Source organism: Dendrobates tinctorius, unplaced genomic scaffold, assembly GCF_039654945.1.
Source record: "Dendrobates tinctorius isolate UK_male_01 unplaced genomic scaffold, ASM3965494v1 ptg000082l, whole genome shotgun sequence".
In the NCBI taxonomy this organism is placed as follows: Eukaryota; Metazoa; Chordata; class Amphibia; order Anura; family Dendrobatidae; genus Dendrobates; species Dendrobates tinctorius.
In genome coordinates, this window is record NW_027361750.1 from 24,649,618 (window position 1) to 24,677,032 (window position 27,415).

General features: G+C 43.4%; 1 long non-coding RNA gene across 2 annotated transcripts; it reads left to right on the forward strand.

The window, feature by feature from the left end:
- LOC141097012 (uncharacterized) lies at nt 1-27,415 on the forward strand. 2 transcript variants are annotated; one of them, XR_012233826.1, is made up of 3 exons: nt 33-891; nt 25,875-25,940; nt 26,218-27,415. It is a non-coding gene; the product is annotated as an uncharacterized lncRNA (long non-coding RNA). The 2 variants fall into 2 exon arrangements; XR_012233827.1 differs by lacking the exons at nt 25,875-25,940; nt 26,218-27,415 and adding an exon at nt 8,916-9,467 and having other exon boundaries at nt 1-891.

Below are 27,415 nucleotides of genomic sequence, written 5' to 3' on the forward strand. Positions count from 1 at the left end.
AATGGGACCTAGCCTTGCAGCATGGGTGTTGTGAGGCACCAGGTTGCTCCCCCTGCAGGTGCACTGTCACAGAGACTGTGGTTTGCGTATGACACCGCACTCCTTAGGCAAGGAACCCACTGAGAGGCTCACCGTGTTGAGGCAGTAGGCTTCATGCAGTCTGATCAGAATGTTAAACTAAGAATCTCATGTTCGGTTTTGTACATTTTTGCCTAGCGACATTAGATGAATGTGTGATTTTTGGATGTGTGCTCCATGGCTTTCTTTTCTACAGTTCTGGCATATATTTGCATCTAATCACAGCTTCTCCATAGGTCCACAGCACTCGGGACCTCAGTACAGTACACAGGTATATAACAGGCTATGCTCATGTAAGTGACCACATGATCAGCCTGTCACACAAAGTCCTGCTCTGGGGTGGAGGCGCTGACATATAACACCATTTATACAGCTGATTTATGAATTGCACACTCCAAGCTCCATAATTACACAGCTGAGCAGGATGCGGCGGCCAGGTGAGGACTGACTGAGACAATTAATCCTGTCACTTAGCTGAAACCTGCGGCCAATGAAATGCATTCCCATCCCCAGTATTTGTCAGCTGCTGGGTGTAATAGACCGAAACTCATTCTGCAAGTTCAGCTGATGCCACAAATGGACCAAATACCATCTCCTCCATGTGAGACTTCAGGATGGTAATTGATTAGATCACGGACATTGTAAAGTTACTTCCTTTATCTCATTTATTTAATGAGCAATTACAGGACATGTCTGGTGTAAAGAGCTGATGAACTAGCATGGACAATCACATTGACGACAGGGCTGCAGATCACTGTGTCTGCCTATGGCTGCTGACCTCCATCATCAAAATCAGTATTTCATACTAGGGAGGTAAGCAGAAGAGTATACCCGAGAGGGTTAAAGGACTTTTAATAGTAGGGAATGGAGGGTAAATACACTGGGTGCTGAGCTTACTTGTAAAGTAGAAAACCAAAAGAATAGAAGTATGCAAAAACAGGGATCACCAAAATAGAATACAAGATATATAAAAAAATAACACAGAAAGTGCAATAGTGCTGAATGGAGTGTAAGCTACATACGTCTTCAGGCAGATTAAAGTATAGACAAAGAAGGGAAAAGGTTGTCCCAAATGAATACTGTATTAAATGCACAATGCCCGTAATAAAGTATACATATGATATATGCAAAGATGACAACAGTCTATACAGAAACCAAACCAATATCAGCGCTATGCAGGAAAATAGGTTCCTCTCCCTCCTTGGACTTTAATTTGTGTGCATAGGGGCGCTTAGTTGCTGAGTGCTAAGTACATTGGTGCTGTTCTACGACTCCTTACCTTCCAGAATACCTTCTTGTTATTGTACATTAACTGGTTAGGGTATGGACGTACATTTTCATCATCGGTCAATAAGGAAAGTATAAGGCTACGTTCCCACAGCCAGTAACAGGCAGCGCTTTGGACGCAGAACGTATCCGCTGCATCCAAAGTGCTGCCGGCTATTGAACCCAGGTGATTCCACATGTGTGCACTTGTGAGCAGGTAGTGGGATGCAGTAACAGACGAGAGGCAGACCAAGGGGTTTAATTTACGGGAGGATATTCCTGGCAGGGAGATATTTAAATGGGGGGAGAGTTCTTCCCTAATACAAAGAACACTTCTAGGGGGTTTTAAATAATAGGGGAAGATAATGTAAACTATGCATTTATCACTTTGCGCTCCAGTCACAGATGTGCTCCTCTCTTTAACTGGGGCCAATTGGAATGAGCCACAACGGAGATCTGTTACAGTCCCTGGTCCTGTGGAAAATGTGGGAAGCTTTTCTGGCAATGAGAATGTCCTCTTGTGGTCCTGGTGGTGTCTTTTCAATCCTGTCGCTGGCAGTGATTGCCCGGGGTTCTAGCATGGGCACTGGCCCCAACGGATGCAGGGCAGAAGGAGGGGCAGACTCTTCCACCAGCGGTGAGGATGCTTGTACTATCGGGGCCTGGGACACGGTCCCGAAACAGTTCACGGTGGCCTGTTCGGTCTGCTGAGTTGTACCGTTGAGCACCGGTATCCCTCACACTGACCTTGCCTTCAGTACAGTCGACTGAGGCAGTTGTCAGCGTCGTCGGCCGAGTTTGCAGTCTTGTCGAGGACCTTGATGTAGGCGGGGACAGCGATGTTAGCGAGGACAGCGGTACGTGCGGCCTGTCAGCGGGACCCCATCGGTCAGCACGTCCTTTCGTCTGCGGCCTCTCTTAGCTCCGCCCCCTCACCTCACACCTAAAATTACCTCACATGACTAACGCACGCTCAGCGTTCCCGCCTCCACAGTTTGAATTTCTGTGCGCGCATTTTCTGCCTGCTTAGCCATGCCCCCTTTTCTCGAGCACAGGGAACATCCTGTTACTCTAAGTGCTCCCCCTGTAACTGAGGTGACAGACCCGGTGGTTCTGGGCCCTTTACGGATGAGACAAGCCTGGCTTGCTTCTTCTCCTTACACACTGAACCGTGCGGATTCACCGCATCCAATACATTGTACAGGTAAAATTTATAAATTGACATGATGCTGTCTTGAAAGATATGCCACATGTGTGTCTTCGCAGGCAAGCCGCGGGCATCGATGCACGTGTAAGGAGGTGCTCTCCCTCTCTCTTATGTGGTAGTCCCGTGCACTTGGTGCGGTACCCGAACGGTGTACCCGTTTAGTAGCAATGTCTGTATTTTGATTACCTTGTGTATCTGTGTTAACTTGTAATATACTGTAACGCATGTGCTATTTTTATGCTTTATTGTCAATGTCCTGTGTAATGTTTCTGCATTCCCCCATTGTATGTGCTGTATTTGACATGCCCTAATGTTGTGCCATTATAATGTTCCTATATGTGTTAGGCTATGTGCACACATTGCAGATTTGCGTGCAGAGTTTTATGCACGGAATCTGAATCTCTTGGCAGGATCCTCAGGTCAAAATCCGCGCTTTTTTTTGCGGATTTTGTCCGGTTTTTGTGCGGATTTACTGTAGATTCTTAGCGGATTGGCATGCGTTTTTACCCCTGCGGATTTCTATAATGGAATGGGTGTAAGAACGCATGTGGATCCACAAAAAGATTTGACATGCTGCTTAAAATAAACCGCTGCGGATTTCGTGCAGAATTTTCCGCAGCATGTGGACAGCATTTTTTTTTTTCACCATTGATTTACATTGTACTGTAAATCATTTGCGGATCTGCAGCGATTCCGCGCCGAGGATCCGCAGCAAGACTGCAACGTGTGCACATACCCTTAGGCTGTGTGCACACGTTGCAGATTTGGATGCGTTTCTGCAGCGTTTTTGGACCTGCGGAATTGCATCAATCCGCAGTGTAGTACAGTACCAATGATAGTCATTGGGAATTTGAGAATTGCTGTGCACATGCTGTGGAAAAATCCGCACAGATTTGCTGCTTTTTTTTTTTTTCCACAGCATGTCAATTCTTTGTGCGGAAACACAGCGTTTCTGCACCCATTGACTATACATTGAGTAAGGCAAATCGGCACATCAAAAAATGCATGACAATCCGCAAGTAATCCGCAAGAAATCCACATCAATGCCTGCGTTTTCTGCCAAGAGATGCAGATTCTGTGCGGAAAATCCCACAGGCCAATCCACAACATGTGCACATACACTTAGGATTAGGGATATCAAAAAGTTAAAATGTGGGCTGGACTAGCAGCCAGAAAAAGGGAAGCTGCTGCTGCAGCAGTACTCAGGCACATCTGACCAGGGGAGACACGCAACCACGGCTGGGACATTGCCTGACCCCTGGAGGGGACAGTCTGTTGTCTCGGGACCCATGGACAGTGAGGTGGGCACAGGACTGTGCGAGTGCCCCGCCGAAGGGATTATAAGCATCCAGATTTCGGCGAGTGAGTCATCACTACCTCTAATTGTGGACTGTGGCTGCTATTGTGGCTGATACTGAGACGGTCGCACCTAAGAGTAGGGAAAGAGCAGGAAAATTCTTTCATTTTTTTTCTTCAATTACCTTTCTTCTACCTCGTTTATAGTACAAAAATAAGTTATCCCTGTTGGATTACTTCTGCGACCCTGGACTGTGATTGCTTGGAAGAAGAGGTAACCTGTGAGGGGAGCTCTGTCCGTCCTGTGTTTTATGTGCAAGGGGCCGGGGTGTCTGTGGACTGTGTTTTGTGGGTGAACTCGACCAGGACTACCACCCCGGTCGCCCTTGTTAGACTCGCATAGTGGACATGGGAGCTCTTGAAATCCCATCCACTATGCTATAACATCTGGACGCTGCTGGTTTGATGCTGCAGATGTAAGCAGCGTCCAACCCGCAGTGTTTACTGACCGAGGGAATATACCCTAAAGCAATCTCATCAGGAGCTGAGCCTGCTTCATACCAGGTGGACAAACTCCTATGACTACAGAGGCTGGAGTGCACTCTGATTACTGTAGTATAAAAGAGAACCTGTCACTGCGAAAAAGCCGTCCCAAATGCAGGCATTATGTTATAGAGCAGGGGGAGCTGAGCAAATTGATATGTTGTTTTCTCAGAAGATCCATAGTATAATATCTATAAATATCTTGGCACTCAGTTGATATAGAAAAGGGATGAGTTATTTGCAATCCACAGTGAACATACAGTATATGACGTTTTGGTCTCAGATTAGACCTTCTTCAGTCACAGACTCCTATGGGCGCCATATCTTCAGTGGTATTCCTACTTTCTAGCCGCATCATATCTTGTATATACTGTAGTTTCAGTATTGCATCCTATTTTCTTCCTTGGCAATCCGTAAACAGTGGCTACGGAAAGTATTCGGACCTCTCTAAATTTTTCACTCTTTGTTTCATTGCAGCCGTTTGGTAAATTCAAAAAAGTTGATTTCTTTCTCATCAATGTACACTCTGCACCCCGTCTTGACTGAAAAGAACAGAAATGTAGAAATTTTTGTAAATGTATTAAACAAGAAAAACTGAAATATCACATGGTCATAAGTATTCATACTCTTTGCTTAGTATTTAGTAGAAGCACCATTTTGAGCTAGTACAGCCATGAGTCGTCTTGGAAATGATGCAACAATTCTTTCACACCTGGTTTTGGGGATCCTCTGCCATTCTTCCTTGCAGATCCTCTCCAGTTCTGTCAGGTTGGATGGTGAACGTTGGTGGACAGCCATTTTCAGGTCTCTCCAGAGATACTCAATCGGGTTTAAAGGGAATCTGTCACCCTTTTTTTCGGCTTGCAGCTGCCGGCATAGACATCGGGGGCTTATCTACAGCATTCTGTAGTGCTGTAGATAAGCCTCCGATGTAACCTGAAAGAGAAGAAAAACACGTTATATTATACTCACCGAGGTGGGCGGTCCGGTCCGACGCCTCCCTTCTTCATGCGATGACGTCCTCTTCTCCCATCCTGTAATGGCTCCGGTGCACTGCTCTGCCCTGTTGAGGGCAGAGCAGAATTCTGCAGTGCACAGGCGCCGGACCTCTCCCGACACCTGCGCACTGCAGGACTCTGCTCTGCCCTCAACAGGGCAGAGCATTGCGCTTGCGCCGCAGCCATTACAGGACGGGAGAAGAGGATGTCATCGCATGAAGAAGGGAGGCGTCGGACCTGACCGCAACGCCCACCGGACCGGACCGCTCACCCCGGTGAGTATAATATAACGTGCTTTTCTTATCTTTCAGGTTACATCGGGGGCTTATCTACAGCACTACAGAATGCTGTAGATAAGCCCCCGATGTCTATGCTGGCAGCTGCAAGCCGAAAAAAAGGGTGACAGATTCCCTTTAAGTCAGGGCTCTGGCTGGGCCAGTCAAGAATGGTCACAGAGTTGTTCTGAAGCCACTCCTTTGCTATTTTAGTTGTATGCTTAGGGTCTTGTTGGAAGATGAACCTTTGGCCAAGTCTGAGGTCCAGAGCACTCTGGAAGAGGTTTTCATCCAGGATATCTCTGTACTTGGCTGCATTCATATTTCTTTCAATTGCAACCAGTCATCCTGTCATACAGCTGAAAAACACCCCCATAGCATGATGCTGCCACCACCATGTTTCACTGTTGGGATTGTGTTGGGCAGGTGATGAGCAGTGCCTGGTTTTCTCCACACATACTGCTTAGAATTATCACCAAAAAGTTCTATCTTCGTCTCATCAGACCAGAAAATCTTATTTCTCATAGTCTGGGAGTCCTTCATGTGTTTTTTAGGAAACTCTATACAGGCATTCATATGTCTGGCACTGAAGAGAGGCTTCCATCAGGCCACTCTGCCATAAAGGCCCGACTCGTGGAGGGCTGCAGTGATAATTGACTTTGTGGAACTTTCTCCCATCTCCCTAATGCATCTGCTGAGCTCAGCCACAGTGATCATGGGGTTCTTCTTTACCTCTCTCACTAAGGCTCTTCTCCCATGATTACTCGGTTTGGCTGGATGGACAGGTCTAGGAAGACTTCTGGTGGTCCCAAACTTCTTCCATTTAAGGATTATGGAGGTCACTGTGCTCTTGGGAACCTTGAGTACTGCAGAAATTCTTTTGTAACCTTGGCCAGATCTGTGCCTTGCCACAATTCTGTCTCTGAGCTCCTTAGCCAGTTCCTTTGACCTCATGATTCTCATTTGGTCTGACATGCACTGTGAGCTGTGATGTCTTATGTAGACAGTTGTGTGCCTTTACAAATCAAGTCCTATCAGTTTAATTAAACACAGCTGGACTCCAATGAAGTACTAGAACCATTTCAAGGAGGATCACAAGGAAATGGACAGCATGTGACTTAATAAATTTGCAAACATTTCTGTTTTTTTTTCAGTCAAGATGGGGTGCAGAGTGTACATTAAAGGGAAAAAAAATTAACTTTTTTGAATTTACCAAATGGCTGCAATGAAACAAAAAGTGAAAAATGTAAAGGGGTGTGAATACTGGCTGTACCCAATATATGTTCTCACCTATGTGTATAGCACATTGCTGTTCTTCCTGTATTTGGGGTGTGTAGGACTTTCGGCTTGTGCTGTGCCATCTACAGAACAGAATGTGGCTTAAATATGAGTGTCTGAGCAAAGGCTCTGAATACTTATGGCATGTGAGATTCCAGCTTTTCTTTTTTAATAAATTTGCAACAATTTCTACATTTCTGTATTTTTCAGTCAAGATGGAGTGCAGAGTGTACATCAATGAGAAAAAAATGAACTTTTTTGAATTTACCAAATGGCTGCAATGAAACAAAGAGTGAAAAATGTAAAGGGGTCTGAATACTTTCTGGACCCACTGTATCAGAAGAAGGTCTAATCTGAGACCGAAACGTCATATATGTTCACTGTGGATTGCAAATAACGCATCCTTCTTCCTATATCAACTGAGTGCCAAGTTCTTCATAGATATTATACGTCCGATTTTCACAGACTGATAGGTTGGAAAAGGTGAAGAAACTTTTTTTTTTTTGTCCACCTCCGAGGAATACCCCTTTAAATAATATTAAAAGCTAATTTATCTCCAATAGCAGAAATGAGCAGTTACTACTGTATATTGTCACTTAATAGAATGCAAATTGTTTTAACATATATAATGTAATGGATAAAGACGTGTGAATGTCTGGGGCATGCGTGGGATGATGAAAATATCTCGTTTTCTGCCCACACACTCCTACCTCGTGAACATAAAGCCCTTTACTACATGACTACCATGCTGTGTTGTTGATCTACACCTAATTATTTATACAAAAGTGATTAGTGAAGTGGTGAACATACGGAAACGTTCTTTCCCTCACATTACAATGGCTCGGTGTAGTAATAACAAGACATTGATCAAGCAAATGTTCTTATAGGACTAAGAGGAGGCTAACATCAACAGTCAATGTGTACGAGCACTAATCTTGTAAACTAGACTGCCCATGTGTCTGCTGCGTCGGGCTGTCACTGCTGAGCACAGGAAATTGACCGGCTGCTGTCTAGTCATTGATAACTCCCATCATATTGTATGGTGTATGCATACAGATCACACAGTGTAATATTAACAGATTTAGCCCAGGATTATGCACAGACAGCAGGGGCCACAGTGCAAGAACAATATATGGGGGCGCAGTATCCTGTATATAGTTTCAGCATTGACTCCTATATTCTTCGATGGCAATCCGTATATCTGAAGACGGTCTAACCTGAAACTGAAACATCATATATGTTCACCGTGGATGGCAAATAACTCCTCCATTTTCTACATCAACTGAGTGCCAAATTCTTCATAGATATTATACTACAGACTGGGCGCCTACTGGTGCACCTACTTTCAGAAGTGCTGTGCTCTACTACTACATGTTAACTCAGACTACGTTTTTCATCGACGCAAAGACTTGCATTGCCAATTTTGATCCGACACTCGGATATCTCTCTGATTTTTGCTTCCAATCACTCAGTCCAATCGAAAAAAAATCAGATATGTGTACAATAACATGGAATATCTTGAGTACAAGTGCTATTCGTGAAACTGGCTGTCTGCCCCTAGGCTTAAGGCATGTTCACACTGAGCTTTTTTTTCTGTAGTTTCAGAGCAGGAATGCTACAAAAACCATAAAAATTTCACAAACCGACTTTTGATTGGAGACTTAGAGAGTCTGTGAACATAGCCTAAGTTGCATTCACAGATACGTTGTATACATCTATGTGCTGTCCGTATAAAAAAAACCCATAGAGTTTCATTGATCCATAAACACATCAGTTTTAAAAACGGATCCATGTTTCCGGTCCATGAGCCTGAGAACAGGTCCTGTTCTCATCCATTTTGAAGATAGGCATCTATTTAAAATGGATGAAAAACTAAACACATTTGTTTTACTTCAGTGTTCCATCTGTATTTTATCCGTTTTTAACTGATTTATTGTTAAGAGTCAATGGATTTTTTTTTTTTTTTTTTTTTAGAACGGATAAAAAAAGTCAACCTCTTCAGTCCTTAAACATAATGAGAAAAAACAGAAGCAACACAAATGTAAAAATGGAAATGGATGTGTGAATGTTCCCGAAGGACCAGTACTTTACAAACTTACAATGTGGCAGATGACATTTGATCAATCATTGGCAATTAACCAGAAATCAGAAAACTTGGTCTGATCTGAGAATCCATAGTGGTCGTCAATGATGCAGAATGTGATCCTCTGTTTTTGCAGCTATGTACTCTCAGTCATTCAGAGCTCCTGGTTTACTGTTTGTACATTTATGAAGTGACATTACTAGTTACAGCTGCCAGTACAGTATAGGGTCGTTCTATGTAGACCTAACCTCCTCATATGAAGGTGGCATATCAACTGAACGCCCATGAGTCTGCATGCTAAAGCATAGCAATCCATAATATTTAATTATTTTCACAAATTTAAGGAACTTTACTAAATGTACTGTATGTTAGGTGCTCAAAAACAGATAATTTTAACCTATGTGAAAAACAATATATTAAAGCTATGTCAGAATTAAAAATGATATACTTCTACTGTATGTCATATGGTCTCAAAGGCACAAAACCTCAATGTCTTTGGGGTCTGGTGTTTTTCACATTTCAGATTTTTGCAGAATCAATGGTACTCAGACATTGTGGGAGAAGGAACGGTTTTCCCTGTGATATAAAGTAACCATTATATCTGTACAGATAATCTGTCATTACAATAAAGAACTAAGGGTACCGTTACACTTAGCGATGCACCAGCGATCCCGACAACGATATGGATCGCTGGTGCATTGCTAAGTGGTCGCTAGTGAGCTGCCACATAGGCAGATCTCACCAGCGAGATAGCAGGGGTCGGGGGTCGCTACTTACCTGTCAGACGCGGTGATCCTGACGTCCACGCGTCGCTCGTCGGCGCCACAGGAAGCCCAGCAGGAAGCGCCCGATGAGAAATGGTCCAGGACGTTCTCGCGCGACCAGCGATGAGCAACGGGGGAGCCGGTCGGAGGTAAGTATCAGACATAGCGATATCGCTAGCAATATTGCTGCTACGTCACAAAATCGGCTATGTGTAACGGGGGCTTAACTCACAAACCACTGAGAAGTCATACAGTACAGCATTAGCAAACTCTAACAAATAACATTTTGCTATCTGCTGTCTGCTCAAGAAAGTTCCCCCAGTATAAAGGCCCCGTTACACGCAACCATATTGTGAACGGTATCGTTGCAATGTCACCAGTTTGGTGATGTTGCAGCGATGTTGCGTGTGACACGTAGCAACGATCAGCGATCAGTTGGCTGATCGTTAATCGTTGGCTAATGGTCTTGGCCATAAATTTATCGTTGGTCTCCCACTTGGCAGCACAGATCGTTGCGTGTGACAGCGAGAGACCAACGATCAGCGAGCTCCCAGCGCCATACAGCAGACGCTGGGAGCTGGTATCCAGGGTAAACAGCGGGTAACTAAGAGCTACACGGCGCTTAGATACCCGCTGTTTACCCTGGATACCAGCGTGCTCACTGGTCCTGATCTGGTATCCTGAGTAAACAGTGGGTAACTAAGCCGCACGGCACTTAGATACCCACTGTTTACCCTGGATACCAGCATGCTCGCTGGTCCTGATCGCTGGTGAGTCTACCTATGTGACAGCTCACCAGTGATCAGCTAACTATGTCCCAGTGATCCCATCCATGTTGGATCGTTGGTGGGATCTCTTGGACAGTGAAGCGTGTAACGGGGCCCTAAGACTATAGTTCAGGGGCTGTTCTATTGTCTGGCCCCCAGGCAAATTCCTGGGGATTGCAGTGCTCCGGCGACCCTATAATTTCTCCTTATACTGCAGTCTTGGTGTCTCCTATGTGGTGTATCAGCAGTTTCAGTGTCTCCTATGTGATGTAAAGTAAATACAGCAGTGTTGTGTGTATGTCATATATACAACAGTTTCAGTGTCTGCAATGTGAGGTATAGGAGTGTCGGAGTATCATATGTCATGTATTCCAGCAGACACAGTGTCTTCTGAGTGGTGTACAGAAATCTTAGTGTCAAAACTCATTGCAAAGAATTGACTGCGCTCTATACTGACGAAAACCTGGAAATCAGTTTTAAGTGGCAACATCATCCATATCACCGAATATAATACTCCATCACATAGGGGAGAATAAATTTCAAGATAATAATTTTGAATGACCCATAAATGATGTTATAAATAACCAAATGGCCCTTGGCAAAAAAAAGATTCCCCACCCCTGCTGTAGCTGTTGTATACTTCAATAAGATTGCTACATACACTGACCAGAAAAAGTTTAACAATGTTTTGAACTTTTGACTCTCAGGCTCCATATCTCATCATCCACTACTGCTTTGATCGTGAGACTATCATCATTTTACAGACAATCATCTTTGCTATCTCATACATAATTTTGACTTGCAACTATTTAGCATAAGATTAGTTATACAGATTCTTGTCATGTCACTGCATTGTTACTGTTTGGTCCTGGTAGTGGAAAAATCTTTTTCTTTCTGTACATTACAAAATACAACCTGTTCTCACATTTCCTAATAGCGCAGTGTATTATTGGGTTGATTCCTAAGCAAAAGGTCACTGGTTTGAATCGAGGAGCAGCGATGAAGAAGATTTCCCAAGAAAGAGAAATAGCATCATCCAGCTCATTGATAACATTGCCCAACTGGGTCATGTGAGTGCCAGGACATTTGGAATTGTGCAAAATGAAGTCTGCTCTTCCATTCAAAATCCAAGAGATGGACATCCAGGCAAAATATTGGAGTCAACAAGTCTGTTCATCCCAACCTTTATCAGTTCTGGCAAAGCAAACACGGCAGTGGAGGTGGCTCGTATGCTTCATAATAGTGAGATCACAGATGTCGATGCAAGCATCATGCAACGCAAGTTACACAAGTCTGGAATGGTCACCCAAAAAAGGTGAAGAAGCCTCAGTTTCAACATCATCATAAGAAGTATTGGCTTGAGTTTGCAAAAAAGTACAAAAAGTGGACAGTAGTCGATCGGAAATAGTTGACAAAAGTCAATACACATGGCTTTGATGGGTGCAAATGGGTCTGGAACAAACAAGGAAAAAGGGGCATTGAGAAATTGAAGAAACTGTCAAGTTCAGTGAAGGAAACCTGATGATATGGGGTGGTTTCACAGCCAAAGGCATTGGATACTTGACCAGTATCAATGGTGGTCTCAATGCTGAGCTTTGTGTTACTTCATACACTTGAGAACTATGCGTATGAAAAGGACAACATAATGTTCCAGAAGGGCAATGAGCCAAAGGGATAGGTAAAGGAATGGGGATGTGTAGAAAAGACCTGGGATCAAATTTCGGTCAAGACATGTTTGAATTTGATCGAGAGCATACCCAGGAGGATTCAGGCAGTGTTGAAAGCCAAAGATGGATTTACAAAATACTAACAAAATAATAAAATTAAAAATTTAAAAATGTAACTGGAGCGCCACACAGGGCCATGGGGTACTCTGTACTGGGCTGGTCAGTTCTTAAAGTGGATGTCACGGCAGCGGTGACCCGGTCCGTGGCCCTGGGGTCATCTCCACTTCCTTCCCGAACAGCTCCGGGTCTATTGCAGGCAGCGGGTCTGGGCTTTCATCTTTCAGACCTGAGGAACCTGCTGCTTCCACCCCGCGCTCCTGTGTCTTGCGACCTCCACTCTCCGTAGTGTTTCCCAGGTATTTCACCACCATGCCTGCAGCTCGCCTCTCTGCACGCCACTCCACGTGCTGCTTTCTCTCCACTGACTCTTCCTTCCCCTCTTCCGGGGGCAGGCCTTCTTCCTTTCTCTAATCCCACCATATCCGTACAGTAGGCGGTTCTCCCTTGCTGACGGACACCTCCGCATCACATAGTAACGTTGGCAGTGGGCGGGCATGGTCATTGCACTTCACTGTGGGGTCCCACCCACAACGGCATGCCCCTCAGCTTACATGCATTCTGTGACAGAGCTATGGCGGTGATTTTGAAAATTCAATCGCGTGCACCGTGTGGTGCAGTTATGGCGGTGATTTGAAAACTCATTAAAGTCTCTGGCACACAGTACCCGGGTATGCCGGGCCCCGTATCCTGTTCGTGATGCCAGTTGGAGCACCCCACAGGGCCGTGAGGTACTCGGTACCGGGCCGGTCAGTTCTTAAAGGGGATGTCACGGCAGCGGTGACCCAGTCTGTGGCCCTTGGCGTCCAGTAAAATTAATAAATGATGAAGATGATGGGGTACTTTGTAGGAGAAATAGTTTGTGACGCCACCCGTGGTATTTGGCAAGGGTAGACAACGCTGCTATGCAGATCCACTGGGATGGTGTTAGGGCAGCAAAGATGGTAGAGCTGTATCCCAGGGCAGTTAGGATGTTAAAAGTAATGATGGTGGCTGTTGTGGTGAGTGCGGTGCAGGGCAGGTGAAACGTGAATGAATCAGATGGTTGTGGCTGAGGTACGTACAGTTACCCCAGCCTCCGGCTTGCTAGCTGAGCCTTGTAGTTCTCCACTAGTTTTAGGGGCCGTCTCCCCCTCTGCGACCTGGTCCCTCCACTTCTGGATACTAGCCCCACAGGTGACTTCTGCACTTCCCGTGCTTCCTTCAGGCTCCCCTCACAACTCTCTCTCCAGCTCTTCCTGCTTCACTCCTTTTCCGTCTCGTCACGTTCTCTCCAACTCTCCCCTGACTGTCAGCCCTACTCCTTTTTTCATTCCCCTCTGACTGACTCTTTCTAGAACAATCTTCTTACCTCAGTACTAACTCCTCTCACCAACTGTCACTCCCTTAAGCTCCTCCCCTTTTTCCTAACTCCCCCACTCATTTCCCAACACCCTTTCCTAGCCAGCCTGGGATGAGGCCATCCTCCCTAAGGGTACACCCAGATGCCCTGACTGAATTGGTGTGTGTTGGGTGCCAGTGTTAGAGTCCTGGGTAGTGCTCCCTCCTTACCGGAGAGTGGGATACCAGACCTCTGGATGAGGTGCAGTACCTTTGTGGCAAGTGGACCCTCAGGAGCGCCACATAACAATGCAGTGACATGACAAGAATCTGCATAACTAATCATATACTAAATAGTTTCAAGTCAAATTTATGTTTGAGATAGTCAAGATAATTGTCTATAAAATGGTGGTAGTCTCACGTTAGAAGCAGTAATAGATGGTGAGATATAGAGCGTGAGAGTCAAAAGCTCAAAACATTGTTACCATTTTACTCATCAGTGTAAATATAACATTGATCAGGTGAACACAGGTCCTTGTTCATATATGTGGGGACTGCAGAGGTAACAGTCATACAGTTGTGGCCAAAAGTATTGACACCCCTGCAATTCTGTCAGATAATACTCAGTTTCTTCCTGAAAATGATTGCAAACACAAATTCTTTGGTATAATCTTCATTTAATTTGTCTTAAATTAAAAAACACAAAAAGAATTGTCCTAAAGCCAAATTGGATATAATTCCACACCAAACAACATAAAAAAGAGGGTGGACAAAAGTATTGGCACTGTTCGAAAAATCATGTGATGCTTCTCTAATTTGTGTAATTAACAGCACCTGTAACTTACCTGTGGCACCTAACAGGTGTTAGCAATAACTAAATCACACTTGCAGCCAGTTGACATGGATTAAAGTTGACTCAACCTCTGTCTTGTGTCCTTGTGTGTACCACATTGAGCATGGAGAAAAGAAAGAAGACCAAAGAACTGTCTGAGGACTTGAGAAACCAAATTGTGAGGAAGCATGAGCAATCTCAAGGCTACAAGTCCATCTCCAAAGACCTGAATGTTCCTGTGTCTACCGTGCGCAGTGTCATCAAGAAGTTTAAAGCCCATGGCACTGTGGCTAACCTCCCTAGATATGGACGGAAAAGAAAAATTGACAAGAGATTTCAACACAAGATTGTGCGGATGTTGGATAAAGAACCTCGACTAACATCCAAACAAGCTCAAGCTGCACTGCAGTCCGAGAGTACAACAGTGTCAACCCGTACTATCCATCGGTGTCTGAATGAAAAGGGACTGTATGGTAGGAGACCCAGGAAGACCCCACTTCTTACCCCGAGACATAAAAAAGCCAGGCTGGAGTTTGCCAAAACTTACCTGAAAAAGCCTAAAACGTTTTGGAAGAATGTTCTCTGGTCAGATGAGACAAAAGTAGAGCTTTTTGGGCAAATGCATCAACATAGAGCTTACAGGAGAAAAAAGAGGCATTCAAAGAAAAGAACACGGTCCCTACAGTCAAACATGGCGGAGGTTCCCTGATGTTTTGGGGTTGCTTTGCTGCCTCTGGCACTGGACTGCTTGACCGTGTGCATGGCATAATGAAGTCTGAAGACTACCAACAAATTTTGCAGCATAATGTAGGGCCCAGTGTGAGAAAGCTGGGTCTCCCTCAGAGGTCATGGGTTTTCCAGCAGGACAATGACCCAAAACACACTTCAAAAAGCACTAGAAAATGGTTTGAGAGAAAGCACTGGAGACTTCTAAGGTGGCCAGCAATGAGTCCAGACCTGAATCCCATAGAACACCTGTGGAGAGATCTAGAAATGGCAGTTTGGAGAAGGCACCCTTCTAATATCAGTGACCTGGAGCAGTTTGCCAAAGAAGAATGGTCTAAAATTTCAGCAGAGCATTGTAAGAAACTCATTGATGGTTACCGGAAGCGATTGGTCGCAGTTATTTTGGCTAAAGGTTATGCAACCAAGTATTAGGCTGAGGGTGCTAGTACTTTTGTCTGGCCCATTTTTGGAGTTTTGTGTGAAATGATCAATGTTTTGCTTTTTGCTTCATTCTCTTTTGTGGTTTTTCATTTAAGACAAATTAAATGAAGATAATACCAAAGAATTTGTGTTTGCAATCATTTTCAGGAAGAAACTGAGTATTATCTGACAAAATTGCAGGGGTGTCAATACTTTTGGCCACAACTGTACCTGGTGCCAGTGCGTTCATAGGTCCCTATGTCACATAAAAAGACACCAGTATTATATAATGCATATAGTAGGTTGGGTCCTTCCTACAAATTTTGCATTGGGGCTAAGGGGATGTAAATTATGCCCTTGCCAAGACAACCTACCACAGTAGTAATGGTAAACAATGGGATACAGGGAAGGGAGAGTCAGCTCACCACCTGTCACAGCAAGGTCCTGCTGTACACGCATGGAAGAGCCCGGGATCCATCTTGAGAAATGAACCAACATGAAGAAATCCAGCGTATTCACAGGTATATAATAGAAAGTCCAGTATTTATTGAACCTAAGGCTCTGTTGAGCAGAAACGCGTCGGTTGTTCACACCATGGCACAAGCCGCATGTCCACATGCCTTTTAATATTTGATATTTCAATAAGTACTGGACCTTTTCCTACATACCTGTGAACACGCTGGATTTCTTCTTTTTTGCCCACAGTAGTAACGGTAGACGATTTGGATTAATATTTTAAGCTGTAAATTGTCTGTCCTGACACCTTTATTGCTTGTGACAAGAACTCTTTATAGTTGGCAAATATTCTGCTCATCTGTTGCCAATGTGCACAGATGCACAATATTTATGCCCAAGTCCTGCATAAAATCTTATTGTCTCCCTCCATATAACACCTCTGCTTTCTGATCCTCATATACTGTAGTTAGTGTACGCCTTGTGCAGACTCAGTACAGTCAAGATTTTATATGTCGCACTTCTGCTTTTATGTGTTTTCTAGGAGTCATTACTTCAGGGTCATATTGCTCCTTTATATATAAAGTCATCTTTTCCAGACTGATATTTATTTAATGTCAACTGAGCCTGTGTACCGTCTCATAATCGAGAATTATTCAGTGTTACCAGCTAGATGCCACAGATGATAATAAAGCGAACAAATAGACGCTATCCAGTCACAAATGGACTAGTCTTATTGTTCTTCACATAATGACTGAAAAGAAAGAGACGTGTTCAGCCAAAGTGCAAATGTCTACAAGCCTGTGAGCGCTGTGGGTGCGGAGATTGTGTTCAAAATATCACATCTTCAATATCAAAATAGCAATAGCAAATAATATAGTGAGAATACACCATCATATGAACATCAGAAATAGATTCAATTCTATTCTTACCGTAAGTAATAACGCACCAATATCCATTACTGCGTTACTGAAAATTACATACAACAGTACTGTTAGTGCTGGCTACATATCTACTGCTTGCGGTGGGATTGGTTCTTAAAGAAGACAAGTTACTAGCGGTGAGCACATTGGTTAAAGGCATGGATTTGACTCCATTTTTTTTTTTGTTTTAAATGAGCATATTCCTGAACCTGAATTTTTTGTGATTTTCTTCATGCAAATTACTGATTTGTAGAAAGATGAAAAAAACGAGGAAAAATAAAAATATTTAGCTGATTACCTGTCCCACTGGAACAACGCTAATCTGGTCGCCTGCACAGCTTTCTCCATCTTCTACATCTCTTCTAGCATCTTCACTCAGCTCCGGGGCTTCTGGTCCTGAGCAGGCCTCAGTCATCACAACACGTGGTATAAAGTCATGACATCATGATCTGTAACTTCCAAGCCTAGTAGGCACCTCAGGTGTTGCGGATTGTGATGACTGGATTACCTGTCCCACTGCCACAGCGCTAATCTGGTCCCCTACACATCTTCCTCCATCTTCTACTTCTCTTCTAGCATCTTCACTCATCGCCGGGGCTTCTGGTCTTGAATAGGCCTCTGTCATCACAACACGTGATATAAAGTCATGACATCATGATGTGTAACTCCCAAGCCCCGTAGGCATCTCAGGTGTTGCGGATTGTGATAACTGGATTACCTGATGCTGGAATCGCCAAGTGCAGATTCTGTAAGAAATGAAGAGGATGTTGTGCGTCGTTGGGGAGGAGGAATGGACAGGGGGCTGCAGGGAATACATAGGAAAGCAGTGAGGTATTCTTCTTTTACCCTATGTGTATAAAGACATTAAATAATAAAGAAAATTTGAATGGCATCAAATATCTTCATTACTATCAGATAACCCAAGGTCATGTTCACACATCAGTATTTTACCTCAGTATTTGTAAGCCAAAAGTATAATACTAACACGTCACCACTTTTGTAATTACAGTTAGGTCCATATATATTTGGACATAGACAACATTTTTCAAATTTTGGTTCTAGACATTACCACAATGAATTTTAAACAAAACAATTCAGATGCAGTTGAAGTTCATACTTTCAGCTTTCATTTTGAGGGTATCCACATTAAAATTGGATGAAGGGTTTAGGAGTTTCAGCTCCTTAACATGTGGCACCCTGTTTTTAAAGGGACCAAAAGTAATTGGACAATTGACTCCAAGGCTATTTCATGGACAGGTGTGGGCAATCCCTTCGTTATGTCATTTTCAATTAAGCAGATAAAAGGCCTGGAGTTGATTTGAGGTGTGGTGCTTGCATTTGGAAGGTTTTCCTGTGAAGGAAACAGTGGTCAAAGGAGCTCTCCATGCAGGTGAAACAAGCCATCCTTAAGCTGCAAAAAACAGAAAAAACCCATCCGAAAAATTGCTACAACATTAGGAGTGGCAAAATCTACAGTTTGGTACATCCTGAGAAAGAAAGAAAGCACTGGTGAACTTATCAATGCAAAAAGACCTGGGCGCCCACGGAAGACAACAGTGGTGGATGATCGCAGAATAGTCTCCATGGTGAAGAGAAACCCCTTCACAACAGCCAACCAAGTGAATAACACTCTCCAGGAGGTAGGCGTATCAATATCCAAATCTATTATAAAGAGAAGACTGCACGTAGCAAGCCACTCTTAAGCATCAAGAATAAAAAGTCTAGACTAGACTTTGCTAAAACACATCTAAAAAAGCCAGCACAGTTCTGGAAGACCATTCTTTGGACAGATGAAACCAAAATCAACCTCTACCAGAATGATGGAAAGAGAAAAGTATGGCGAAGGCATGGTACAGCTCATGATCCAAAGCATACCACATCATCTGTAAGACACGGCGGAGGCAGTGTGATGGCATGGGCATGCATGGCTGCCAGTGGCACTGGGTCACTAGTGTTTATTGATGGCGTGACACAGGACAGAAGCAGCCGAATGAATTCTGAGGTATTCAGAGCCATACTGTGTGCTCAGATCCAGCCAAATGCAGCCAAACTGATTGGTCGTCGTTTCATACTACAGATGGACAGTGACCCAAAACATAAAGCCAAAGCAACCCAGGAGTTTATTAAAGCAAAGAAGTGGAATATTCTTGAATGGCCAAGTCAGTCACCTGATCTCAACCCAATTGAGCATGCATTTCACTTGTTAAAGACTAAACTTCAGACAGAAAGGCCCACAAACAAACAGCAACTGAAAACCACCGCAGTGAAGGCCTGGCAGAGCATCAAAAAGAAGGAAACAGCGTCTGGTGATGTCCATGAGTTCAAGACTTCAGGCAGTCATTGCCAACAAAGGGTTTTCAACCAAGTACTAGAAATGAACATTTTATTTACAATTATTTAATCTGTCCAATTTTGGTCCCTTTAAAAACAGGGTGGCCTATGTTAAGGAGCTGAAACTCCTAAACCCTTCATCCAATTTTAATGTGGATACCCTCAAATGAAAGCTGAAAGTCTGAACTTCAACTGCATCTGAATTGTTTTGTTTAAGATTCATTGTGGTAATGTCTAGAACCAAAATTAGAAAAATGTTGTCTCTGACCAAATATATATGGACCTAACTGTATCACCCAGTCCTGGTTTTGGCTTGTAAACACTGAAGTAAAATACTGACCGTGTGAATGTGGCCTAACTAACATTGATAGAAAGTGAAGTGTCACCATTTCCCTTGTCAACAGGTTGTCCCTCTATGCAGACCGCTATGATTACTGATCAGACAGTGTCAAGGTGTTAGAAGGTGTACAGCTGTCAACTAGTTTCTACTTCTCAGGAAGAATAGCAGACTAATGTCGCAATGCTGACCATAGTGTTTCATTTAATTCAAATGTCAACGGGTAGTTCACTCTGACATTGATGGACCCTGAGCCTGCTGGATAGCTTGAATTTCTTTGCAGCTTGATTGAGGCTGCTTATCCACCATTCTGACTATCCTGTGTTGCAACCTTTCATCAATATTTATCTGCCGTCCACGTCCTGGGTGATTAGCTACAGTTTAGTGCGGTGAAAACTTTTTGATTTTGTTGCACACTTTGGACAAAGGAACACCAAGATCTCTGGAGATAGACTTGTAACCATGAGATTGTTGAAATTTTTCAACAATTGTGGATCTCAAGTCCTCTCACTGTTCCCTTTTTACCAGGTTTCAGGTGTGGTGTTCATATTGCCTATACCTGCTCCTTTCCACAGGTGAGTTTGAACGAGCATCACATGCTTGAAGCAAAGTTGTTTACCAACATTTTTGGAAAGGTGCCAACAATTTTGTCCTGCTCATTTTTGGGGTTTTGTGTGAAATTATGTCCAATTTACATTTTTCTCTCTCTTATCTTGTGTTGTTTATTTCCTTTTGTGTATTAGATCATGTGTATAACAAAACATGTGTAATAGCACTAATTTTCTGGGAGAAATACTTCATTTTCTGGAGCAATTTCAAAGGTGCCAACACTTTCGCCCATGACTGTATTTACCCCAGAATGGTCATGGTCAACTGCACTATAACAAAAGAGACCACTAGGTACCCCCACCAATCATTTATACAGGCTGATTGGACACCCGTTGCAGGTAGTATATGACTTCAGGGATGTGGTTCACAGAGCAAGAGGAATAGAGCTATTAAATTTTGTATATTTAATCCGGAAAGGTAGGCAATGTTTATAGAAATTTTTTACAAAGATGTTACAAAATGGGAATGAAACAATATCGTACATACAATTATATAACACTAGATGGTGGCCCGATTCTAATGCATCGGGTATTCTAGAATATGTATATAGTTTATTTATGAAGTTTTAATAATAACGCAATAATGCACCCCCCAATCCTGATATGCATGATCCTCTCACCCCCAAATCCTGATATGCATAGTACCCCTCCCCCCTATCCCGGTATGCATGGTCCCCTCACCCCCCAATCCTGGAATGCATGGTCCTCTCACCCTCCAATCCTGGTATGCATGGTCCTCTCACCCCTCTTTCCTGGTAAGCATGGTCCCCTCACCCCCCCCTTTCCTGGTATGCATGGTCCCCCTCACCCCCCTTTCCTGGTATGCATGGTCCCGTCACCCCCATCTCGTGGTATGCATGGTCCCCTCATGCCCCAATCCTAATATGCATGGTCCCCTCATGCCCCAATCCTGATATGCATGGTCCCCTCATGCCCCAATCCTGATATGCATGGTCCCCTCACCCCCAATCCTGATATGCATGGTCCTCTCACCCCCCAATCCTGATATGCATGGTCCTCTCACCCCCCAATCCTGATATGCATGGTCCTCTCACCCCCCAATCCTGATATGCATGGTCCTCTCACCCCCCAATCCTGATATGCATGGTCCTTTCACCCCCCAATCCTGATATGCATGGTACCCCTCACCCCCAATCCTGGTAAGCATGGTCCCCTCACCCTCCAATCCTGGAATGCATGGTCCTCTCACCCTCCAATCCTGGTATGCATGGTCCCCCTCACCCCTTTTTCCTGGAATGCATGGCCCCCTCACTTCCCTTTCCTGGTATGCATGGTTCTGTCACCCCCCCTTTCCTGGTATGCATGGTCCCCTCACCTCCCTTTCCTGGTAAGCATGGTCACCCTCACCCCCCATCCTGGTATGCATGGTCCCCCTCCCCCCATTACTGGTATGCATGGTCCCCCTCCCCCCATTGCTGGTATGCATGGTCCCCCTCACCCCCCCATTGGTGGCATGCATGGTCCCCCTCACCCCCCCCATTGGTGGCATGCATGGTCCCCCTCCCCCCCATTGCTGGTATGCATGGTCCCCCTCACCCCCCATTGCTGGTATGTATAGTCACCCTCACCCCCCTTTCCTGGTATGCATGGTCCCCCTCCCTCCCCCCCATTGCTGGTATGCATGGTCCCCATCACCTCCCTTTCCTGGTATGCGTGGTCTCTGTTAAAAAAAAAAAATAGTTATATACTCACCTTCCGACGGCCTCCGATCTTCTTTCCACGTGCCCGGCCTCGCAGTCCCAGTAATGCATTGCACGAAACACCGCTGATGACGTCGCGCTCTGGCGAGAGTGACGACATCTCCGGTCTAAGGCGTAAGGCATTACTGGTACCGCGAGGCCGGGCGCACTGAAAGAAGGTCGGAGGCCGTCGGAAGGTGAGAATAACATTTTTTTAATTTTAAATCTTTTTTTACAGATCAAGGCCTGCCGCCCCATTGAGCGCTGCGCCCGCCACTGATTGGTCGCGGCCGCAGCGACCCGCGATTTCGGTTACAGACAGACATGATAAGACGAATATATATATATATATATATATATATATATATATATACACTCACTGGCCACTTTATTAGGTACACCTGTCCAACTGTGTGTTAAGACTTAATTTCTAATCAGCCAATCACATGGCGGCAACTCAGTGCATTTAGGCATGTAGACATGGTCAAGACAATCTCCTGCAGTTCAAACCGAGCATCAGTATGGGGAAGAAAGGTGATTTGAGTGCCTTTGAACGTGGCATGATTGTTGGTGCCAGAAGGGCTGGTCTGAGTATTTCAGAAACTGCTGATCTACTGGGATTTTCACGCACAACCATCTCTAGGGTTTACAGAGAATGGTCCGAAAAAGAAAAAAAATCCAGTGAGCGGCAGTTCTGTGGCCGGAAATGCCTTGTTGATGCCAGAGGTCAGAGGAGAATGGGCATACTGGTTCGAGCTGATAGAAAGGCAACAGTGACTCAAATTGCCACCCGTTACAACCAAGGTAGGCAGAAGAGCATCTCTGAACGCACAGTGCGTCGAACTTTGAGGCAGATGGGCTACAGCAGCAGAAGACCACACTGGGTACCACTCCTCTCAGCTAAGAACAGGAAACTGAGGCTACAATTTGCACAAGCTCATCGAAATTGGACAGTAGAAGATTGGAAAAACCTTGCCTGGTCTGATGAGTCTCGATTTCTGCTGCGACATTCGGATGGTAGGGTCAGAATTTGGCGTAAACAACATGAAAGCATGGATCCATCCAGCCTTGTATCAATGGTTCAGGCTGGTGGTGGTGGTGTTATGGTGTGGGGAATTTTTTCTTGGCACTCTTTGGGCCCCTTGGTACCAATTGAGCATCGTTGCAACGCCACAGCCTACCTGAGTATTGTTGCTGACCATGTCCATCCCTTTATGACCACAATGTACCCAACATCTGATGGCTACTTTCAGCAGGATAATGCGCCATGTCATAAAGCTCGAATCATCTCAGATTGGTTTCTTGAACATGACAATGAGTTCACTGTACTCAAATGGCCTCCTCAGTCACCAGATCTCAATCCAATAGAGCATCTTTGGGATGTGGTGGAACGGGAGATTCGCATCAGGGATGTGCAGCCGACAAATCTGCGCCAACTGTGTGATGCCATCATGTCAATATGGTCCAAAATCTCTGAGGAATGCTTCCAGCACCTTGTTGAATCTCTGCCACGAAGAATTGAGGCAGTTCTGAAGGCAAAAGGGGGTCCAACCCGTTACTAGCATGGTGTACCTAATAAAGTGGCCAGTGAGTGTGTGTATATATATATATATATATATATATATATATATATATATATATATATATATATATATATATAAAAAAAAATAATAGTGAAAGGGAAGTACTAATCCTGATTAGAGTTGAGCGACTTTGGTCGGATCGGGTTTCATGAAACAAAATTTGTTTCAGATGAAACTCGTCCGACTAGGGCAAAAAAAGTCGGAGTTTCGTCCGAAACCCGACCCCAATGCAAGTCAATGGGGAATAAAAGTCTGCATTGAGTGGATGAATTTCATCCGCTCAATGCCGACTTTTATTTCCCATTGACTTGCATTGGGGTCGGGTTTCGGACGAAACTCCGACTTTTTTTGCCCTAGTCGGACGAGTTTCATCTGAAACAAATTTTGTTTCATGAAACCCGATCCGACCAAAGTCGCTCAACTCTAATCCTGATGCTACAGGAATGGCTCTCATCTTTAAAAGGGAAGCACAATGATTAGGAAACACTATGTCTTCCAGAAATGAACAATGACAGAAACCTAAACTCTGATTTTTATTAAATGAAGGTTATGCCCACATGCTTCTCCATGGTGAGCTCATATTGGGGCTGTTTGTGGGATGTGCTTTGTCTTTTAGAAGATTGAGATCCACTACTTTTAGGGTCAGCACAGGCAGGAGATTTCACTGTCTTGTTTTGTATAGTGATTTTACCTTTCTATATTTCTATATACAGGAAACATGGCATGGCATCCACCTCGCCGATATTAAGTAGGAGGCGTTAGAATGGCCTTACGGTGATGTGAGTGATTGTATAGTTGCTTCTCACAAAATTAGAATATCATCAAAAAGTTAATTTATTTCAGTTCTTCAATACAAAAAGTGAAACTCCTATATTATATAGAGTCATTACAAACAGAGTGATCTATTTCAAGTGTTTATTTCTGTTAATGTTGATTATTATGGCTTACAGCCAATGAACACCCAAAGGTCATTATCTCAGTAACATAGAATACTTTATAACACCAGCTTAAAAAATGATTTAAAAATCCGAAATGTTGGAGTACTGAAATGTAGCAATACCTGGTTTAAAAACAAGAGTATCACTGTGCCTGATTTGTCAGCAAACTCGTCTGACCTTAACCCCATAGAGAATCTATGGGATATTGCCAAGAGGAAGATGAGAGACACCAGACCAACAATGCAGATGAGCTGAAGGCTGCTATCAAAGGAACCTGGGCTTCCATAACACCTCAGCACTGCCACAGGCTGATCGCCTCCATGCCACACCACTTTGATGCAGTAATTACTGTAATGCAAAAGGAGCCCCAACCAAGTATTGAGTGCATTTACTGAACATACATTTCTGTAGGCCAACATTTCGGACTTTAAAATCATTTTTAAGCTGGTGTTATAAAGTATTCTAATTTAATGAGATAATGACTTTTGGGTTTTCAGTGGCTGTAAGCCATAATCATCAACATTAACTGAAATAAACACATGAAATAGATCACTCTGTTAGTAATGACTATATAATGAGTTTCACTTTTTGTATTGAAGAACTGAAATAAATTAACAATTTGATGATATTCTAATTTTGTGAGAAGCATCTGTATTATGGTCGTCCCTTCGCTACACTGCTAAAAATGTATCTCCCATAAATATTGGATCTATGCAAACCCCAATATTCATCACTGACCACTGGTTCCAAAAAGGTCTCCGACCATTCCTTTAAACGGATGAAGCTCTTGCCTTGGAAAGTCTTCTCCGTCTCCTAATATACAAATCCTAGCCTTGGTGTCTGGTTCTCAGAGCAGATCTCCTATTGTAATTACTTGGTCACTGCATGAGATCCTACTTCAATGGAGGTTGAAGTGTCATCGCTCTCTCTTCACATATTTAATTAGTTCCTCACGTCCCCAATTATAATTAATCCCAAAATATTAAATGTGAGGGTGATATGTCTTGTCTCTTGAGATGTCTTTATGGATTTTAATTAACCTCTACGACATACATGTTAAATAAATTTAGTTTTATTAACTAAAAATGCTGCAAAATATGATGCAAAATAGTTTGTTGCATTTCTCAGTGCTTTCTATTGTTGAAACAAAAATGTGCTAAAAGAATTTACTTCCTGCAGATTTGAAAAACACTGCAGTTCTCAAATTCAGTCTTGGGGGAAAAAAATAAGCATACATTTTAAAAAATATTCACACAGGAAGAGAATGGAAAAAAAAAGAAATACGAGCTTACTGCCAATTTCTTCATGAGTCAATCAACTTTATCAAGTTTCTTACTTGTTGGTCTCTTGTGTTGTTGTCCTAGGTCCTGAAAATGGAGATGACTAATTTTGATGGGCTCTGTATATTCGACTTATTTTAGAACTGTATAGTGAGTGATTTTGTTACTTTGTATTTGTGTCTATTCTGCATTTGTTGTCTGTGTTGTGTGTCTAATGCCTGTATTGTGTGTCTGATGTCTGTACCATGTATTTATATTGTGTAGTTGATGTGGTATTGTGTTTTTTTGTCTACATTGTGTATTTGTTGTCTGTATTGTGTATTTGATGTATGGATTGTGTTTTTTAATGTCTATATTGTGTATTTTTTGTGTGTATCAGTGATGTTGAAAACTATGCCATTGGCAATATTTTTTTTTTTGCCATCAGGGACACCCCAGGCGAACAGGTTTCAAGTGAGGTACCAAGCTAAGCATACTGCCCAGTGCCAGATTAGACTACAGGATGTTGCGCGATGAGGCGGTTTGCATTGACATCATCAAACTCAGATTCAGTGTGGCTCCTTCATGGGTGTCACACTACTGCGTGGAAGAAAGGCCTGGCAATCATCTTCTGTATTATGTCAAGAAAACTTGAGTACAACTAATAGAATTTGATGCAGTGCTAGAAGATGCATCCTTAAATTGCAAGGCACTCAACAAGCTATTGGGGAAGAGTCGATGGTTGACCTGAGTATGACCAATGTTAATGATGGGTCAGGATCAAAGCCGCAAGGATGTCTTGGTGCTGATATCGCTTGGTTGAAAGGGAAGATCAAAAGCTGAAAAGATATCATAGAGTTCAGAACTAGGAATGTTCGAACCATGAACCAAGGCAAACTTGACATCGTCAAAGCCGAAATGGACAGAACAGGACTCAACTTACTTGGAATTAGCGAACTAAGATGGCCTCAATCTAGACATTTCCAGTGAAATGAACATTGTGTCTACTGTTCTGGCAATGATTGTTGAAGAAGAAACTGTGTCGCTTTTATCCTAAATTGAAGATTAGCTGGCAATCTCCTAAAATACAATGCAGTCAGTGATAGAGTAATCTCGATAAGACTACAAGGAGCACCAATTATTGTCACACTTGCTCAAGTCTACTCACCAACAATAGAAGTCGAGAAGGAGGACTTTGAAGTATTATACTAGCAAGTTCAACAAGAAATCAACAAGACACCAAAACAAGACTTATTATTATGGGAGACTTGAATGCCAAAGTGAGCTGCGGCAAACATGGAACTGTTGTTGGAAACTTTGAACTTGGTGAACAAAACGAGACTTGAGGAAAATTCACTGACTTTTGTAAGACAAATCAACTGTCCCTCTTGAACAGCTTCTTATAAAATTACAAATGGAGACTCTACACATGGAAATCACTGAATGGTGCCTATAAAAGTCAGGTTGACTACATACAGTGGGTATAGAAAGTGTTCTTTTAAATTTTTCACTCTTTGTTTCATTGCAGCCATTTGGTAAATTCAAAAAAGTTCATTTTTTTCTCATTAATGTATGCTCTGCACCCCATCTTGACTGAAATAAAACAGAAATGTAGAAATTTTTGCAACTTTATTAAAAAAAAAACC